Source organism: Colobus angolensis, unplaced genomic scaffold (assembly GCF_000951035.1).
Source record: "Colobus angolensis palliatus isolate OR3802 unplaced genomic scaffold, Cang.pa_1.0 Scaffold369, whole genome shotgun sequence".
Classification (NCBI taxonomy): Eukaryota; Metazoa; Chordata; class Mammalia; order Primates; family Cercopithecidae; genus Colobus; species Colobus angolensis.
The window spans coordinates 1,390,808-1,409,418 of record NW_012117032.1 but is presented as its reverse complement, the minus strand read 5'-3'; the positions used below and the strand labels follow the sequence as shown (position 1 = coordinate 1,409,418).

The 18,611-nt window shown below is 38.9% G+C and overlaps 1 protein-coding gene across 1 annotated transcript in view; it reads left to right on the top strand.

Annotated features, from left to right (window-relative positions):
- The window catches only part of PHLPP1 (PH domain and leucine rich repeat protein phosphatase 1), a 264,871-nt gene that overhangs the window by 41,520 nt on the left and 204,740 nt on the right, over nt 1-18,611 (top strand). The window lies entirely within an intron of this gene.

Below are 18,611 nucleotides of genomic sequence, written 5' to 3'. Positions count from 1 at the left end.
TATATATATTTTCAAAGTTTATTATTAGCAGAGAGTAGAAATCTTTTTCCCCATCCTAAGAAAATTTGTTGCACTTCAGATGGTAAAATTGTAATTGGAACTTTTTTTGTTTTTTACCCTTTAGGGTACATTTACCAAGTAAATCATTTTGGCTTTCAGTAATTCATAACATAGCTTTTAAAAAGACAAAATGAAACACCTAATTCAGGCCAGTAAACTGACATTTCCAAGATAAGGGAAAAGCACTGAGTAACTTGGAGGCTAAGTAACTTGGTGAAGATTTGTCGTCTAGTGAATGGGTATCCTTTCGTACTCAGCCCATGCTGTTATGATACTATTCTCTCCTTACTCCATTTCTTTAGATAAAAGCAAAATTTTTATTTCTTTGTGCATCTTTGGGTAGTCACAGAAACCCCTAATTAGCAAGCAAATAAAAAAATTTAGCTTCTTTTTGCTAAGGTAGAGAGCCTCTGACACCTTAACTAGATACTATTGAGTGGATTGGTCTGAGGCAGAGATGAGACATTTTGTTAAGTTTATAACTTTCCCTAGTAAATCCATTTCAGAAAAAATTTCAGTTTATGACCACATTTGCATTTTGCATGTGGAAAACCCATGCCACCAGAGTGAAGGATTTCCTTAGGAATTAAAAAAAAAAAAGATCTTTCCATCTCTTTGAAAATTGCTTCCTTTTAAGGATAATGAACCAAATGCAAATTACCTTCTTTTCACATGGTGATTGCAATAAGGGGAGAATGGAGGCTCTTGTTGAATCCAAGTCTTTCTAAACTAAGGAAAAAGGAAAATTTTGTGTCTAATTCCTATGTAATGTTTATAGAGCCGACTGTGATGTTCTTGAGTCAAAAACAAGATTTATATGGAAATATTGATTTGTTGAATTTGTGAGTCTACTTTGTGGGAAGTACATAGAATAGAGAGAACATTCCTTAAGATAATCTTTAGCTACTTTTAAAAATTACATAAATACGACAGAGGGTGATTTAGTACTATGTGGTGGGATCCGTATCAACAGTTTGTGTACCTATAATGGTATGGAGTATATCAGATGGCCCTGTCATTTAGTGAGAAGACTGCTGCAGAAAAAACACAGGTAAAAATAATTGTCTTGCGACCTCAAAAAATTTGGAAAAATGTTAAAAAAAAAAAGTAAACATTTCCATAACTTAAAAAAATTTCCACTCCCCTGTAAAATGAAAACTCTTTTCAGCCTTAGGTCAGTGTGTACTTTTGGAGATTCTGTTGTGTTTGCAGCTAAAATGTTTTTGAATTTATTCACAAAGATATTTCTTTGGAAATGCAACAGATAGAGATAGAGGATGCATGGAGAGATGGGAAGAGTTAGCTGTATTGAGTATGTTCTCATTTGTGTCTTTGGCTTAAGTAATATTTGTCAAAATCTCTTGAACATACTAAATATTTGTCTTAATTTCAAGATCTTGTTTGAAATGTAACCACACAAATATGCTTACTTTCCCTTGGCTATGCTTTGATGGCTAAAATTAAGGACTAATAAAGAAATAACTAATTCTACCCACCCAAATTAATCTTGTTCAGAATTACTGATATTGTGGTTTCTGTAACTGGTGGTTGATTGACTCAGTTAAGAGCAGGTTTTGCCTGAGCATTAAAATCATCTTACCGTTTACATATCATTTCATCATTTGCTATGTTGTTCCTCCCCTTCCCCAACCCAATCTTCTCTTTTGCAGCCTTGCTCTTTCTTTGGGAAATTGAAAACTAAAACCCTGGGAATGAAATATATAGTTAGTGACTAATTTCATCTTGGGTTAAACGGATATGATTCATCTAATTTTTATAATCTTCTGGCTGTTCTCAGACCTGTGTCTCTTTGCCCCTTGGGTTCCATACTTGTCTTTCTATTTCTGTTTCTATTAGAAATGATAGTAGTGCCCCCAGAATACTGGAGGTTGAAAACTGGCAGTTCTAGGGGCTGGATACTAGTGGTCTACAGATTTATATTGTTTGATCAGTGTTGTGTTTAATTTTTAAAAGTTAATTGTCAGTATGAAATAATAATGAGATTATTTCCAGTGTCTCTTGAAGCACAAAATCTGGCAACACCAGGCCCACATTCCTGCATGAAGTGAAGCAGCAGCTGCCTCTGTAGATGATACACATGGTCTCCTGTTCCCAGTCCCGTTGAATTCCCTTCATTTTATATTGCTTGCCTGGGCCCTGTAGGCATTTTCAGTTTGTAGTCTGAGATCTGTAAGTTTTCTCATTACAGATGTGTTCCTATTTTGTGGTATTAGGTTTTCTACCTTGATTGCTGCTGATGCTGTGATAGCCTGTGAACTGGGGAAAGCAATGTGTGGTTTTGGCAGCCAGGTAGAATTGGGTTTGATTCCTAGTTTCACCGTTTACCAGTTTTACGTCAGCTCCCAAAGCTTCCGATTCCTCTTGTGTGGAATGGGTATAATCCCACCCCCTGGAGTGGTTGTGGCCTCAGTGCAAGGCTCTCTCTGTTGCCCTTCTTTATTTTTCTTTCTCCACATCCACATTGTAAACTAGAGAACATAATTTAATTTTGTAGGAATTGAGAGTTTGAGGAGAGGAAGGCTGCATATAAACTGGGATTTAAACAAGGTGGGTTTTTTGTTTATTATTAGTGGCCTGCTTAGCAAAACTTAATGAAATTTACAGTGATACCTCTTGGAATGAGTGTCTCCCTGGCATTATTTTATTTATTTATTTATTTATTTAAATTAATTAATTTATTTTTGAGATGGAGTCTCACTCTGTTGCCCGGGCTGGAGTGCAGTAGCGCGATCTCGGCTCACTGCAAGCTCTGCCTCCCAGGTTCACGCCATTCTCCTGCCTCAGTCTCCTGAGTAGCTAGGACTATAGGCACCCACCACCATGCCCGGCTAATTTTTTGTATTTTTAGTAGAGACAGGGTTTCACCGTTTTAGCCAGGATGGTATCGATCTCCTGACCTTGTTTGTGATCCACCCTCCTTGGCCTCCCAAAGTGCTGGGATTACAGGCATGAGCCACCGTGCCCAGCCTTATGTTATGTTATGTTATGTTATGTTATGTTATGTTATGTTATGTTATGTTATGTTGTGTTATTTTCAAGACAGGACTGCCTAGGCGGGAGTGCAGTGGCACAGTCATGGCTCGCTGCAGCCTTGACCTCTCTGAGCTCAAGTGATCCTCCTGCCTCAGCCTCCAGAGTAGCTGGGACTACAGGCACCTGCCACCACACTGCCCAGCTAGTTTTTTGTATTTTTTGTGGCGATGGGGTTTTGCCATGTTGCCCAGACTGATCTTGAACTCCTGAGCTCAAGCAATCTGCCTCCCCTGGCCTCCGAAAATGCTGGGATTACAACATGAGCCATCGTGCCTGGACTTCCCTGGCGTTTTTAATAACTATGCTGCATATGTGCAGACTCTCTGGAGATGGACAAATCTTGTTAAAACTTAAAAGGATTGCAGCATTTCTTTCAAATATTCTGGAAGGAATGGTGATAATTTAATAGTACAGTTTTCTAAGCAAGGTGTTAAAAGAATATGGTTTACTAAGAAATGATGGTATTAGTAATGTAAAGAAAAAATACAGGCCTTCTACAAATTTGAAGTAGAGGTATTGAATTTGATACATTTCTATAAGCATTTTTCTTTTTTTAAAAAAATAATGACAGGGTCTCATTATGTTGGCCAGGTTGGTCTTGAACTCTTGGCCCTGAAGCAGTCCTCCTGCCTCAGCCTCCCAAAGTGTTGGGATTATAGGCATGAGCTGCTGCACTGGTCCTCTGTAAGCTTTTTTTTTTTTTTGAGCTGGAGTTTCACACTTGTTGCGCAGGCTGGGGTGCAGTGGTGCAATCTCGGCTCACCAAAACCTCCACCTCCCAGGTTCAAGCGATTCTCCTTCCTCAGCCTTGCTGGTAGCTGGGATTACAGGCATGTGCCACCGCGACTGGCTAATTTTGTATTTTTAATAGAGACGGGGTTTCTCCATGTTGGTCAGGCTGGTCTCGAACTCCTGACCTCAGGTGATCCACCTGCCTCGGCCTCCCAAAGTGCTGGGATTACAGGCATGAGCCACTGTGCCCGGCCTGTAAGCATTTTTTAAAGATTTAGAAAATACTAGGAAAAATGTCCTACACTCTATCCTCATTATAATCAGATGATCTTAAACCTAATAAAGATCTAATAGCTTTTTCTTAGTATGTGAAACCTAAGTAATAATATTTTTTATTCTTAATAACAATTAATATAGATTTTTAAATTAATAAATTATAAGTGCTATTAGTATTCCTCACTACCCAGCTAAATAGATTCCTGTTTTTGTTCTAGAAAATTGACTATCTGCATTTGTAAAGCTTTGGTTTTGATGTACTTTGTATCTAGTTCAGGTCACTCATCTATGTTGAACAGATTGAGTCCTAAAGAGGGAACTGATTGTTTAGGATCCTGTAAATAATTACCGGCTGACACTGAACCCAAATCTTTTCATTCAGTTTATAATCTTTCTGTAATTACATAAAAAAAAAAAAAACTTAAGAAAACTACAGTGTTTTTCTAGAAATTATTTCTGTTTTCTTGATTTTTATTTTATTTTATTTTTTTAATCTTTTTTGTTTTGTTTTGTTTTGTTTTTTTGAGAAAGTCTCGCAGTTTCGCCCAGGCTGGAGTGCAGTGGCGCAGTTTCGGCTTGCTGCAGTCTCTGCCTCCTGGGTTCAAGCGATTCTCCTGTCTTGGCCTCCTAAGTAGCTGGGACTACGGATGTGTGCCACCATGCCCAGCTAATTTTTAATCTAAGTAGGATATAAATTGCTCAAAGGAAATATATTGCATATATATAATTCATTTTAAAATATTGATTATTTTCTAATTTTACCATAATGGTTATGATAGAGGTGTTTATGGAAAAGAGTTCTTAGTGTTTTTACCCTAGAAATATAAATTGTAAGATATCTAAAACACAGTTGTTACCTTTTAACACTCCTTTAAATACACAAAGTCTACTAGTCTAAGGATCCACCTAGCCAATTAAAATTTTTATCCAGAAATTTTCCCCGTGTGACTCAGTTACTAATTTTTTTGTTCTCTAGCAATCACTTCTCCCTCCGGGCTATGCATCAGCTCCCAAGCTGTGTAGAGAAGTAGCCAACCTGTGTAGCTAAAGTGGTTGCAGTAACTTGTCTCTTCCACTGCTCTCTGAGTGTCCTTTTTTCTGTATAACTCTGCGTGCTTCTGAATTAAGTATAGTGTGAAACCTGAGCTGTGCTCTCTGACCTCCAGTGGAACTCAGGAGGAAGCAGGGTGCTACCAAAAAGAGGGGAAAGCTCACCCAGTGCTTTTCCTATAGGTTGAGTAGGACCCTGGACACCTGCTGTCTTCAGCCCTGGATTCCACCTTTTGCCAGGTTTTCTAGTCTCCTGTGCAGCAAGTCATGCGAACACCTCATTCAGCCTTTTGAAGCCTATACTGAACTGCTGTTGCTCATTGCACCCTTGTGTTGGGGTGGAAGGAACCCTGAGACTGCTACACAGCTGTCATTTCTGTCTGATTCCTCTCAGATCTTACTCTTTCTCAGTCCCTCTTTTTTAGTTTCCTCACTGTCAGAGACAGTCAGTCCATGGTGCTGTGACACTATTGTTTGGTGACACTATGCTATTCTCTACTGTATGTCTTTCTCTGTCTTCTTTCTGGACTCTTTGACATCATACCTCTGTCTTTGTGACTTTTTCCAGTGGCACCAGCGATATTGTTTTCTGTGGGGCAGACCTAGATTCTGTCTCTTCAGTTGATAAACACTTAAATGCTCAAATAGTTTCCATCTTAAGAATAAAATCAAGCTGGGTGCGGTGGCTCATGCCTGTAATCCCAGCACTTTGGGAGGCCGAGGCAGGCGGATCACCAGAGGTCAGCAGTTCAAGACCAGCCTGACCAAAATGGAGAAACCCCGTCTCTACTAAAAATACAGAAATTAGCTGGGTGTGGTCGTACATGCCTGTAATCCCAGCTACTCGGGAGGCTGAGGGAGAAGAATCACTTGAACCCGGCAGGCGGAGTTTGCAGTGAGCCAAGGTCAAGCCGTTGCTCTCTAGCCTGAGCAACAAGAGTGAAACTCCATCTCAAAAAAACCAAAAACCAAAAAACAAAACCATTTTTACTTGCAGCTGCTGTTCTGTTTTCTTATCCCTCTGTTCATTTATTGGTAGATTATTCTTTCTCACCTTTCATTTGTCCTCAGCCCCATCCACTTTGGATTCTGAGTCTTCCTTATTATAGATTTAATTTTCTTGTTGGTCATCAAAATGAGGATGCTAGTCACACTTTGGGGATGAAATGAAATTGGGGATGAACCAAAATGGGGATGCTAGTCACACTTACGTTCATCTTGGGATGAAATGGGTTCTTACTTGTGCAAGGGAGGCTGAGGCAGGTGGATCACCTGAGGTCAGGAGTTCGAAACCAGCCTGGCCAACATGGTGAAACTCCGTCTCTACTAAAAATACAAAAATTAGCTGGGCCTGGTGGCGCATGCCTGTAAGCCCAGCTACTCGAGAGGCTGATCACCAAAATGGGGTTGCTAGTCACACTTATGTCCTAGGGTTCTTGGGGATGAAATGGGCTCTTACTTGTACAGCTCTTGAAGTGGTGTGCCTGGCATGTGATGAGCATGCAGCAGTTGTGATGCTAGCTTCCATTATTATTGGCTATTTGCGATATCCACGGATGTCAGTCTTGTCCCTTGTCTCCTTTAATTATTGACAGAAGTTGACACAAGTGATCATCTCATCCTTTAAAAAGTGCTTTCTCTCTTCCCTTGGCTACTAGGACACTTTACTGTCTTTTTTTCCAGTGTCATTGGCCATTTTCAGCTCCTTCATTAGTTTCTCTCCACTTGTCCTTTACATGCATCTATTTCTCAAGGATCTCTTCATCTAAATGTCCTTCCCTCAGATTGCTGTCTTGTGCATTTTCCTTTTTAGTTAATGCTATTATATCCTCCAAGTCACTCAGGATTATTACTGTCAAATCATCCAGAATTCTGTCTCCTCCTTTGTCTCCCTTTTCAGACCACTCCAAAGCTGACCTTTTTTCAAATTTTGTTGGTTGGACCTGCCCCATTGTATGCACGGCCTTCTCATGTTCGATGCTACGATCCCATTTTGGATGTCTGGTCATTCTCTTTTTCTGTCTTCTCATTGCTGTCAGAGTTATGTTTCTTAAAGTTCAGCCCTAATGTCACTCCCCATTGCATGAAGTGGTAGTTTCCAAAGAGGGGTGCTGGCATAATAGGAAGTATGCAAATAAGTATATTTGGATATGAGAAGAAAATATTAAAGCTGTATTTATGCTTAAGTAAAGCTTTACTAATATTTGGTGCATGCATTGGTACCTTTATTGGATCTATAAGCCGTTTGCTCATATATCTTGAAGTACCCAAGGGAAGAGTGCAAGATGAGTTAATGGTCCTCCACTGTTTGTTGCTTCTCAGCATATTACAGTCTATCAAAGCTTACATGTACCTGCTTAAGTAGATCTACAGGGTAAAGCATGTGGTTTTTAAGATGCATGTGTTCTCAAAAAGCGTAAGTGCCTTAAAATATTTGCACAGAAAAGGAGAATTGGAGATAATTTTTTTTTTTTTTTTTTTTTAGACGGAGTCTCATTCTGTCGCCCAGGCTGGAGTGCAGTGGCCCAATCTCAGCTCACTGCAAGCTCCGCCTCCCGGGTTCACACCATTCTCCTGCCTCAGCCTCCTGAGTAGCTGGGACTACAGGCGCCCACCACCACGCCCGGCTAATTTTTTGTATTTTTTTAGTAGAGACGGGGTTTCACTGTGTTAGCCAGGATGGTCTCGATCTCCTGACCTCGTGACCCGCCTCTCTCGGCCTCCCAAAGTGCTGGGATTACAGGCTTGAGCCACCGCGCCCGGCCCATAATCTTAATAATATAAAATGAATAGGATTTAGATAGGTGGAGAGGAAAAATGTTTCAGTCAGCAAGTTCAATGTGTGGGAACTGGGGAATGTCAGCCTGGCTTTGGGGGCAACTTGAGGTTTCTTGGTGCTGTATGTTGGGGAAGAACTTTCTTCTGATTTCATGTTGGCATGCTTGTATGAGATAGGCATTCACTGGGATAATCCTCTCTAGAAACTCCCTCACTTTAGTCTTCCCTAGGGGAGTAGAAGTGACTTATCTTCGAGTTTGGAAAAAGGAATTGGGCCTGTCTGGTTTCAGCTCATTCCTTTCCTACAGATCTTGCATTCTGCTGTGCTTGTTCATGCTGTGAGTTTTATACGGGCAGGCCCTCCCTAGGCCTCTGCCTGTCGAGCTGTACCTGTGACTAGGTGGAGGAATTGGCCTAATTCTGGGGTGAAATATTAGCCAAGACCACTTGACTAATAGACCTAAGCTACCTTTTCCAACCTAGGCTTTATTAGTAATAAAGCTATTATCTATCTATATCACTTTATATAATATATCAGGTGTATATTACATATCAGATAAATACATATTTTTCTTTCTGGCTTTCCTGTCTTACTAGTTTTGAACTTGGGCTGGAATAATAAGGGTGTTAAATATTGAATCTCTTTTACTTCAACACCAAAGACTTCATCTTTAAAATCGAGTTACCAATCAGTAACTCTTAAGAGTTATGTGAGGGTAACAAATTTAAAATGAGAAGTTTTTGAAAGATAAACTGTCTACAGATGTATATAGATTTATAAATGTTCTTGGGGGTGGAAAGTAGAAACAAGCTGGGACCTGTTATTTTATAATTAACTGCCATCCACAGATTAAATTCTAGCTCCTGCCAGCCACTCTCCTGCCAGATCCTTGGATTACAAGAAATGGTGGAGGGGGTGGCAGTGAGTGGATATAGCAAATGAAACATATCTCGCTTTGAACATTTAACTCGATATCAGGCCCTGAATCATAGTATTATGATATCTCAGTATATGGAAAGGAGACAATATCAGATCAGGAAAATTAATTTTCCAACAGGAATGGTGAAGGTTAAAATACATAATTTCAAAGGAGACCACTAAAACAGAGATTCCTTCAGCTTTTCAAAAGTGCCACAATGTTATTTGCCCTTCTCTCAGCTAATGAACAGTGGGAAATGTGCTTACATTGGCTTAAGAGAGCCAAAACCACAATTTCTACTACCACTTGAGAAAGTCCTAGAATTTGGGAGAATAAACCCATTACTGTATAAAACTAGAGACAAAATCATTTGCAGTTTTCTGTTGGATTTGATCCATTCTTCCGTACATGAAAAGATACAGCCTATATATGGCAAAATCCAATTCAGTTTTTGAGTGCTTTAAATGAAATGATTGAACAGTTTGGAGCATGACTCGCCTGTGGCATAGGCATGAAATCTTAGGTAATGACTCATGGGAATTACTGTTGCCACAGAGTTTTAGAATGCAAGAATTGATCTGTCTCTGAAAATATTTATATTTGATTGCATTTCTAAATAGGTAAGTGGGTAACAGCTGTTTGAATCTGGTGGCGTGTGTGTTTGGAGGTATGGGGGAGAATATAGACTGTACTGCTTTTGTGTTAGAGAAATTGTGCTCTTTTATTTTTTCCTATCTGGTTTAATAGAGTACGGTAACAGAAAACCAATCAGTTCAGGGAGTGGCCCATTTCAGTCTGGCCCTCTTCATCCACAAAGTGGTTTGGAATGAAAAATGCTAAGATGCCAGTATTTGGCTGGCACTTAGATAACTAAGAAAAGAGAATTGACTTAATTGTAGCAAAGAGAGTTGATGTGAGGCTCAAGTCATCTTAGGGCTCCTAGGAGAGGATGAGAATCCATTAGCACCTCTATATCTGGGGAGAGGGGTGTTGCCAAGAAGGCCTGTTTTGTAAGTTTGTTTTCATTGACACTGAATTTAATTTATGTCTTAGAAACTATCCAGAAAAGTCTAAAGTTAAAAGTTTGAGAACTGCAATGTAGTAGTCAAATAAGCCACAGCTTGGATGGAAAATTTCATCTGCTATGATTAGAGCAAAACAAAAACAAATTAAAAACCAACATTGTCTGCCTTTTTCAAGCCCCTGATCAGTCACTAGCCACCTTGAGAACCAAAGCGATTGAATACAGTGGAGAGGATCCAAAAACGGAACCAGACATGATCTGTGAGGCAGGAAGTACAGCATGAACTTTTATTGAAAACAGCTCAACAGTGATATCATTGGCTGATGATGGAGGAGGCTGTTTTATAACTCTCTGGAATATGAGTTTAAAAATTACATTACTCTGTAAACAACAGAAACAGTACTACAAAAAGTTCTTTAACAAGCATAGCTATCTGTAATATAGGCAAAAATGAGAAAATAAGTTGGAAAATTCTCTGACTATCCTAAATTGAAGTCACTAAACCTTACCCAGATCAAATTTCATTATCTTTGAATATAATTCTGCTGAGCTTAGTTACATGGTTATGTTAGAAATATGCAAGTAGAAAAAAGGCTGCATTAGGCATTCTCAGTGACAATAATCAAACCATTATGTAGGTGGGGAGGAGAAATTATATGATTACCTAACAGTGAAAAAGGAGATGGGGGGAGAAAAAGACTAAAGAGCAAATACCAGAAACTGGGTTTTATTAGGATAAAAGCAAACAATTTATGCTTTAGTAAGCTTTTAGCTATCAGAATTGTAATTTTAGTTAATAGATACCAAGAAAATGATTTATATACTGTATTCTCTGGGGTGATGGTGGGGATGACAGTCTGTTAGTGATGGCTGCTATCCTCATTGATCATCAAGGTTGAATTAGAAATAAACTGTTGAAAGTTTAATATATCATCTATAAAATGATTGCTAATAATAAAGATAGACTAAGTACTTAAAAGAATAATAATATCTAGAAATTATTAAGAACTGCTCATTCACTTTGCATTCTATATCAAACATTCAGAGATTATTTAACTGAAAGAAACAACATCAAGTGTGATTAGAAAGTGTAGATCAGAAATATATTTGAATTTTAGTGGAATATTGGATGTAAATCTTGACTAAATCATTTGGTATTGTGGAATCAGAAGTCCAGAGGTAGGAATGTTCTTAAAGAGGATTTTATGTAATCCCTGGTTTCTGCCAGGCTGTTTTGAAGCATTTTATTTTAGAAAAAGTATTGACCAAGAGAAAAAATACGATTTCTGATTTTGAAATGAGTAGAATAACTAGATGTGATTGCTGTGGGGAGGGAGGATAAACAATTTTAAACAAACTCTTGTGTAATCATGCTAGGATGCAAAGGATGTATTCTTTGTTTCTAAAATGCATCTTTTAAACATTCACAGAAATGTCATCAAGATGCTCTGTCTTTCATATACCAGGAAAAATAGGCCATTACCATTCGTTGTCTGGGTCTGCATTTTTCGCTTTACAAATAATGTACAGTAACCAAAAGGGATAGGGAGAACAGCTTTATTAGAATACTTTAATAAGAATTTAAGCATAGCATACCCAAATTCTTATTCTATGATGTATTCAAAATGAGTAACATGTTAAAATGCAGCTAACTGTTCATCAACTGTTATACATGCATCTAGAACATTTCCATCTTGTTAATACTGATTCCATATTTCAAATACATCTCTAATAAGTTCTACCTTATCATTACTTTTTGTTCTTCTTGTACTTACATCATCAAATGCCAAGCTTGAAGAACTTTTTGAAATCTTGAACAACTCATAGTTCTGTTGAAGGAGGCCATCAATCATCTTTCCTCCATGTTTGCAACATATTTTTCTTCCTAGGTTTGTAAAAAGCCAATTAGCATCATCAATCTAATGAATATTTTTTATTTCCAAATCAGGTATTTCCTGCTAGTCTTGTTTTTATTTTTATTTATTTATTTTCCAGACAGAGCTTCACTCTTGTCACCCAGGCTGGAGTGCAATGGCGTGATCTTGGCTCATTGCAACCGCCGCCTCCTGGTTTCAAGCAATTCTCCTGCCTAGCCTCCCAACTAGCTGGGATGACAGGCATGCACCACCACGCCCAGCTAATTTTGTATTTTTAGTAGAGATGGGATTTCACCTTGTTGGCCATGCTTGTCTCAAGCTCCTGACTGCAGGTGATCCACCTGCCTCGGCCTCCCAAAGTGCTGGGATTACAGGCGTGAGCCACCATTCCCGGCCTACTCTGGTTTTTAACATGTGTCAGCTTGCAATCCAGTAACAACCATATGAAGTTTTGTTGCAGGCCATTTTAACAAAATGGTATGGTTCAAATTCTTATTGTAGAATATTGCACCATATAGTCCTTTCTGTTGAATAACTTTTTGGATGAGAACACCATGCATTCTTTTTCATTTAGAAATATATTGGTGATGCATCGGTTCTTGAATTTGAGAAAATCCATGTAGGATGTCTTCATTAAAGATTCATAGTTTGGATTTCGCTTACACAGATTGAATATTCCATTTCGAAAATGTTTGGAACCGGAAGTGTTTTGGATTTTGGAATTTTTTTTGGGGGGAGGAGTATTTGCATGTACATAATAAGATATCTTGGGAATAGGATCCAAGTCTGAACACAAAGTTCATTTATATTTCCTATACATACACCTTATACACATAGTTTGAAGGAAATTTTATATAATATTTTAAAATAATTTTGTGCATGAAACAAAGATGATATACATTGAACCTTTAGAAAGCAAAGATGGGCTGGGCACGGTGGCTCATGCCTATAATCCCAGTGCTTTGGGAGGCCGAGGCGGGTGGATCACCTGAGGTCAGGAGTTTGAGACCAGCCAGCATAGTGTAACCCCATCTCTATGAAAAATACAAAAATTAGCTGGGCATGGTGGCGCACACTTTAATCCCAGCTACTCGGGAGGCTGAGGCAGGAAAATCACTTGAACCCAGGAGGTGGAGGTTGCAGTGAGCCGAGATTGCGCCATTGCCCTCCAGACTGGGCGACAGAGTGAGACTGTCTCAAAAAAAAGAAAAAAGAAAGCAAAGTTGTTACTATCTCAGCCATCCATGTGGATCATCTGAGATGGTTTGGCATCACCATTGTTCCTGACTTTGAATTTATATGCTACCATTAAGCAATCATTTTCTTATACTTATTCACACATGAGTTCTTAACAGTGAGAAATATGACATACCATTAATACAGTGAAAAAATAATGTGCTCATGGTAACTAAGCCTGTAAGCAGAAAAGCATCAACAGAATTACCTGTACCATCTGTTAAACAATAGCAGCCCCAATGAACAATGGCAGGCTTTTAGTCTCCACCTATAACACTGTGTTTTTGTTTAAAAATTCACCCATCCGTACACTGATGACTTTGTGTTTTGATTAAAAGGTTAGTGTACACAGTGCTTTTTTAGGAGAGAAGAAACATCAGAAACAGTTGAGGGACCAGGAAGTGGGTCCTCTAGTTATGAGGAGGCTTTCTGCTGGATGGCTTCTAAAAATGTTTCCTCTAGAGTCATCTGCGTCATTAACAGTGGTTTTGATCTTAAGACGTCTCTCTTTGATTTTAAAAACTGATATGATTGATACCTTCTTCTGTTAAGAATGCACACTGCTCTAGGCCTTCAATAAGCCCATCAGACATTTTCACCTGTCATCAATAAGCACTTCTTCTGCAGTGTTAACAACGTCCATTGCCTGCTTCTGGCATCTTATTGGCACTCAAAAATTTTCAGATTTGGGAGCATTTCAGATTTCTGTATTAGGGACGTTCAGCCGTATAATCAGTTTTTTCTTCTCCATTTTTCTTTCTTCTTCTCTCCCTCCCTCCCTCCATTCCTTCCTTCCTTCCTCCTTCTTCTTTCTTCTTCTTCTCCTTCTTCCTTCTCATCCCCCCTCTTCCTCCCTCCTCCGCCTCCTTCTCTCTCCTCCTCCCTTCTCCTCCCTTCTCCCTTCTCCCTTCTTCTCAGAATCTGATGCTAGATTTGTTGTCATCTGTCTCTTTGCATTCATCTTCTGACTTAACTGTGCTGTGTCTCCATTTGTCACTTCCCTTTGCCATTTTGGGCAGAAAATGAAAAATTCTGAATTCTCAGCTGTGTTCAGTGAAAGCTAAAAGCAGACTATAAAGTTAGTATGTTTAGTCTAAAACTCTTCTGGAAGATTATGTAATATTTTGGGTAATGCAACAAGAAAATGAAAGGGTGATAATATAGTAATAATTTATTTCATCATTATATCATATGGAAAATATGGTTCCATTTTTCTGTTGTTTTCTTTAGTCTTTTTTTAAGTGTAATTGGCAATAATTGATGTGTAATAATGAAATAATTCTTAGGGTGATGAGATACAAAGTGCTTTAAGATACAGGAAAAGCGAGCTCACTAGGATCCCATAACATATCTTGGGTTGATGAAATGCTCCAGTAGACCCATCTGGCTTGAAAGATAGTGAATTTTATTGTTTTTTAAAAATAATTAAATTTAAGTTGAGCATGGTGGCTCATGCCTGTAATCCCAGCACTTGGGGAGGCCAATGTGGGTGGATCGCATGAGGTCAGAAGTTCAAGGCCAGCTTGGCCAACATCGTGAGACCCCATCTCTACTAAAAATACAGAAATTATCTGGGTGTAGTTTCACATGCCTGTAGTACCAGCTACTTGGGGGACTGAGGGATGAGAATTGCTTGAACCTGGCTGGTGGAGGTTGCAGTGAGCCAAGGTTGTGCCACTGCACTCCAGCCTGGACTACTAAGCAAGACTCTTTCTCAAAAGAAAAAGATTTTCTCCTTTTGTTCTTTGGAAGGTGTCTGAGAAAAAATAAAATTTACAAAATACAATCCTTGTATATAGTTAGAACTACTCAAAAAAGAATTCCTCTCCCCATCCCCCCAGAAAAAGAACTCTAAAATTGATGAGTACAATGGACCTTTATGGTGTGCTGAGGGCCAGTCAAGATTGTAAGCAGTATATGATGTTCTTGGAAGCAAAAGGGAAGAGATGAATATGGGAAGCAACAGGAGTAAAAAAGGCTTGGATTTTGTCATGCTGGGAACCCTAGGCTGCTGGAGTTTTGAGAGTCTCCTTGTTTAAACTCTAGTTTTTGTGGTACTGCTGAATTGGATCTCCCCTAAGATCCTTGCCCCACTTAATTTTTTTTTCTTTTTAACATGTTTCACAGGTTTTAGCTGCTGGAAAATATCAAGCAATATAATGGGACATTTGTGTTAGCTACAAGTCTCCATAGGTAGAAGGTGGAACATTGTCAAAGCCCTTCAAAACCTGTAATGTTGTTTGGACTTTGTACATCAAGAATTTTTTGGAGCTTCCCTATGGCCTTGATATAGTTTGCCTTACTTGTCTCCCTGAGATAAAGTTGTACATTTCAGAGATGGGTGTTGTGAGAACTTTGGGTACATGGAAAGTTTCCTTGTTGTTATTTTGTGTGTTTTCTTTATTCATACTTCTTTGCCTCCAGAACATGCCAGGTTTTTAGGAAGGATAACTTCCTAAATAAAAATATTTTTGGGGTGAGGGGGATGGGTTCTATTTGTTTGTTGTTAACCAAAATTTAGTGTATTTCTACCCTAAATGTTGAAGCTCAAAGAACTGAAATCTGAAAAGCCATTGATGATGTTGCTGTGAATTTGGTAGAAAATGACACAGCCCTGTCTTAGTTCGTTTAGGCTACCATTATCAAATACCATAGAATGTGTGGTTTTATAAACAACATAATTGATTTCTTACAATCCTGGAGGCTGGGAAATCCAAGATCAAGTTGCCGGCAGATTCCATGTTGATGGAGGCCTGTTTCCTGGCTCATAGATGGCCATCTTCTCACTGTGTGCTCACCTGGCAGGAAAGGCAAGGCAGCTCTCTGGGGCTGCTTTTATGAGGTCACTAATCCCATATATGAATGCTTTGCCCTCACGACATAATCAGCGCCCAAAGGTCTCACTTCTAACACCATCACATTAGGGGTTAGTATTTTAATATATTTCTTTGTGGGGTGGAGGCACAAGCATTCATTCAGTCTGTGTAGCAGCCTTATTGTGATATATGTACTGATTCATTGGCTCATTCTGCCTGTTGTCCAAAATCTGATTAGCTTGGATAGATTTAAGGCCAGGTATAATATGTGATCCTGGTCAGTTTTTTTCTCTTCTTTCCTAATACTGTTCACTGCAGCTGAATTCAACTATTTTTGCTCCTCTGTGATACTTCCGGATTGTTAGACATATAGCATGGCATGGGGAAGTGCAAGGAGGTTGAAGTCAGATCAGCTTCATTTTGAGCCTTAGTCAGCTGCCAATTGAGTTTTTGACCTTGGGAAGGTCACTTGACCTCTCTGAGCCTCTTGTTTTTCATCTACAAATGGATTGCAAAGTTGTGATGTCTACATGTGATGATAACTGTGAAAGGTTTTGACATAGAGGTCATTTAGTAAGTCTTCACTTCCTTTGCCCTTGACTGAGCTAATACCATGATTCCCACCCCTTCTTTTAAAAGAGGCATTATATATACACTTAAAATTGCAGTAAATTTGAAAGCTGTCTTAAGAATTTGTAGAACCCATTGAGATGATTATTTAAGGTATCAATTTCATCTGTGTTCTTGACTTTCACTTAGAAACCTTATCCTTTCCTTTTGTGGTGTCAGCCTACCGACATGGTGGGCTCATTCTTTCTGTCTATAAAAGTGTTCAAATGTTTTCTGTGTACAAACAAAACTAATATTTCAGATCAAATGAATAGCCCACGAAATGGGAACAAACAAAAATACCTCTCAAAAAAAGCAAAAAATAAAACCCTTCTTAGTTCTCATTCCTATTAATCAACCTCCTTTTCTCTTGCTTTTATAGCTAATGTCTTTAAAAAATAACCCATAATCACCATGGTCACTTTAAAAGAATTTCCTTTTATTTCTAAAACTGATTTCAGTCCAACTTTCAATCCTACTACTCTATTGAAACTGCATTCCTCAGGTCACAAAAGACCCAATAGCAGAATCTGTGGGACACTAATAAGGCATTCTTTTTTTTCTTGGAGATGGAGTCTCATTCTGTTGCCCAGGCTGGAGTACAGTGGTGCCAGCTCAGCTCACTGCAGCCTCTGCCTCTCAGGTTCAAGCGATTCTACTGCCTCAGCCTCCCGAGTAGCTGGGATCAGAGGCGCCCACCACCACGCCCGGCTAATTTTTTGTATTTTTAGTAGAGACAGGGTTTTACCATGTTGGCCAGGTTGGTCTTGAACTCCTGACCTCGGGTGATCCGCCTGCCTCGGCCTCCTGAAGTGCTGGGATTCAGGCGTGAGCCACAGCGCCCAATCCACTTATAAGACATTCTTTTTCTTTATTTGCTGTCTTGTTCTCATCAAATCTATCCCTAGCCATTCTCATTACTTTTGTGCAGACAACTCCCAAAGCTGCATTCAGCTCACATTTATCTTTTCAGATCTAAACTCATATATTCATTGGCTTTCTTGACATTACCACAAGATATCTCAATACATCCACACTGTAGTGTGACTAAAGGCAAATCCACTTCAGCATGTATTCTTCATGTATTTTTTATCTCGACTAATGACACTATCATTCACCTAGTTGTCCACTTTTAGGTATAATTTATTGAGGTATAATTTATATACAGTAAACTGTCATTTAAAGTGTATAATTAGATCAGTTTTGACCTATATTCACCTGTGAAACCACCACCACAGTCAAGATGTAACAGATTTCCGTCATCCTCAGAAGTTCTCCTCATGCTACTTTGCAGTGTTTATCCTCTATCTACCCTTGCCCTAGGGAACCAAGTTCATTGTCTACCTTTCGTCACTAGAGATTCGTTTGCATTTCTATAATTTTATATAAATTACGTAATTTATATACATTTCATATAAATATAAAATGCTGTATTAGGGTTCTCCAGAGAAAGAGAACCAATAAGATACCCTATCTGTGTCTATACATAGGCATAGATATATATCTATAAAGAGATTTTAAAAATATATATATAAAGAAGTTTATTTTAAGGAATTGGCTTGCTTATGGGAACTGGCAAGTCCAACAGTTTTAGGGCAAGCTGACAGGCTGGAAACTCTTGTAGGATTGTGTGCTGCAGTCTTGAGTTTGAAGTTTGTAGGGTTGGCTAGCAAGCTGGAAACTCAGACAGAAATTGATGTTGTAATTTTGAGTCTAAAATCTGTAGGGCAGGCTGGAACTGTAGACAGGATTTCTATGTTAGAGTATTGAGGCAGAATTCCTCTTCCTCTGGGAAATCTGTTTTTGTTCTTATTACCATTGACTGATTAGATTAGGCCCACCCACATTATAGAGGAAAGTCTACTTAAAGTCAACTGAGTGTAGTTAATCACATTTATAAAATATTTTCACACCAACACCTAGTGTAGCTTAGCCAAGTTGACATAGAAAATTGAGCCATCACCTTTTGCATCTGCTCACTTTTACTCAGTAGAATGACTTTGAGATTCTCCCAAGTTGTATTCGGTAGTTCATTCCTTTTTATTACTGAGTGCTTTTTTTTTTTTTTTTGAGACGGAGTCTCATTCTGTCGCCCAGGCTGGAGTGCAGTGGCGTGATCTCAGCTCACTGCAACCTCTGCCTCTTGGCTCACTGCAACCTCCGCCTCCTGGGTTCAAGC